The sequence below is a fragment of the Penaeus chinensis genome, chromosome 27 (genome assembly GCF_019202785.1).
Source record: "Penaeus chinensis breed Huanghai No. 1 chromosome 27, ASM1920278v2, whole genome shotgun sequence".
In the NCBI taxonomy this organism is placed as follows: Eukaryota; Metazoa; Arthropoda; class Malacostraca; order Decapoda; family Penaeidae; genus Penaeus; species Penaeus chinensis.
In genome coordinates this window covers 18517223-18519722 of record NC_061845.1, presented here as the reverse complement: position 1 = coordinate 18519722, position 2500 = coordinate 18517223, and the positions used below count along the sequence as shown (strand labels likewise).

Below are 2500 nucleotides of genomic sequence, written 5' to 3'. Positions count from 1 at the left end.
TTATTTGTCGTTGTTTATCTTTTTTCTCTTTCCCTCTTTTTCTTTCTTCCTGTTTCTTTGCCTCTATCTCGTTCTTCCTTTATCTTTCCCCCTCCCGCTTTCTTCCTTTCTTTTCATCTCTCTCTTTCTTCCCTTCTCTTTCCCTCTCTCTCTTTTTCCTTTCCTTCTCCTTCTCCTGTATCATGTTTTCAGCTGGCGTGCATGCAGCATGCTATCGGCAAGGTTTTGAATATATATACCGAAAGCTGTTTTCAACAGCGAGACATCTTGCTTATGACAGGGTGGCATTATTGCTTCATGTAGCGTGATGCATGCCAGTGTTGAATGTTGAAAACCCGTTTCCACCGATTTACCCAAACCTGAGGCAGTTGTCGACCAAGCGACCGCTGTCGTGTCTGCTGCCGCTGTCGGACGCTCTTAACAAAACAAAAACACAAACAGCAACAGCGAGCCATTGCAGAGATAGAAAATCGTTTATCGGCAGTAGATTCGCACGGATTACTAGCAATACCACTAAAAATGAACAAAATGGAATAACTCTGAATTGCAGTCTGCATTTTTTCTCAGTTCATCTTGCTGTTGTCCGCGGAGTCCTCCCAAGAGAGGCGGAAAGGCAGACCAGACTCGGCAACAAGGTGAGTCATTTCGGCTGCGTCAAAATCCACGGCCAGCGCGTTGCCACCTGTTGTATGCCACACTGTCGTGGCATGCCGCGCGCTGCTAAAAGGTTGTCTCGATGGGATCCCTAACAAACCCTGAGCACGAGTTGCGCCTCTGGCGGAGGCAGCCGCTTCTCCTCCTCCTCCTCCTCCTCCTCCTCCTCCTCCTCCTCCTCCTCCTCCTCCTCCTCCTCCTCCTCCTCCTCCTCCTCCTCCTCCCCCTCCCCCTCCCCCTCCCCCTCCTCCCCCTCCTCCCCTCCTCCTCCTCCTCCTCCTCCCCCCCTCCTCCTCCCCTCCTCCTCCTCCTTCCCCTCCTCTTCTTTCCCTCCTCCTCTTCCTCCTCCTCCTCCTCCTCCTCCTCCTCCTCTCTTCCTCCTCCTCCTCTCCTCCTCCTCCCCCTCCTCCTCCTCCTCCCCTCCTCCCCCTCCTCCTCCTCCTCCTCCTCCTCCTCCTCCTCCTCCTCCTCTTCTTCCTCCTCCTCCTCCTCCTCCTCCTCCTCCTCTTCCTCTCCCTCCTCCTCCTCCTCATCATCATCTTCCTCCCCCTCCTCCTCCTCCTCCTCCTCCCCCTCCTCCTCCTCCTCCTCCTCCTCCTCCTCCTCCTCCTCCTCGGGCTCTGCGGCTCCAGGCGCTGCCTTCACTGCTCCCCGATCCTCCCCAAAGCAGTGGGAGGGAAATTCACATTTCACGCCCGCCCGCTCGCCTCCACACATGCCGCCCACGCCCTCTATTCCCTCTCCAGGGAACACCGCCCCGCCCACCGGCCCCCGACACCCTATCATCCGCCTTCACAAGGAGGGGTCCCTGAGTACGCTTCCATTCCCCTCCTACCAACCCGCCCCATCCTGCACCCGCCTCGCTTCACTCCCTTCTCTTCTCCCTCCCTTCTACATTTCCTCCTCGCTTCATTCCCTCCGTTTCTCTTTCACTTTTTCAACCGCCCACGGTCCCCTACCCTCTTCTCTTCGCTCCCTCCTTTCTCCCTTCTCTGCTTCATCCACTCCCCTTTTCACTCCTCCCTCTCCTACTACATCCCCTCGCCTGTTCACTCCTTCCCTTTCTCTTTCATACCTTTCTTTTTCCCCTTCCACTCGTCTCGATCCCCCCTAATTTCCCTCCCCCTCTCTCCCCTCTCTCCCCTCTCTCCCACACCCGATTGACCTCATGGAACAAGCAATTACATCTGAGGGACTAACGGAGTGGCAGTTAGGATGGATCCAATTACTTGTTAACGGAGTTACATGGACCCTACCACATGGGAGGGAGTGGCGTGGGGGAGGCGGTCGGGAGGAGGGAGAAGGAAATGGAGAAGGGAGGAGGGAGAAGCATGGCTGGAAGGGAAAAGAGATGAAAGGTAAGAGATGAGGAAGGGAGAGGAGCGGGACAGGCGGAGGAGAGAGCCAGAGGTGGAGTAAGAGACAAGGCCGTTGGATACAGAGGGGGAACGAGTATGGAAAGAAAAGGTAAAAAATAAAAGGAGATCGACATGGAGAGAGAGAAAACGGGATAGACGAAAAACAATAGAGGAGGAATAGAGAGAAAGGCGGGAGATTCAAGGGGAAAAAAAGAGGTATAGTTAAAAGGGATGAAATGGAAGAGAAGGATCGTAACAGGATCAAAAGAAATTGAAAATCACATGACAGATAGTTTGAGAAGTATAGGAAATCAAACCTGCGCTCATCGGCCTTCTCCTCAAAACGCATCTCGCAATTTCTTTGTCGCAAAGGAAGTTCAGTCCAATGTAAGCAAACATCCGGGGCTTTTATTCGAGTCCTCAACACTCTGCCAAGAGTAATATTCTCACACCCCTTGGCCACTGCCCCTGTTTTGTCGCACGCGAAG

The 2500-nt window shown here is 53.9% G+C and overlaps 1 protein-coding gene across 1 annotated transcript in view; it reads right to left on the bottom strand.

The window, feature by feature from the left end:
- Positions 1-2500, bottom strand: part of LOC125039329 (glutamate-gated chloride channel-like) — a 40019-nt gene that overhangs the window by 17720 nt on the left and 19799 nt on the right. The window lies entirely within an intron of this gene.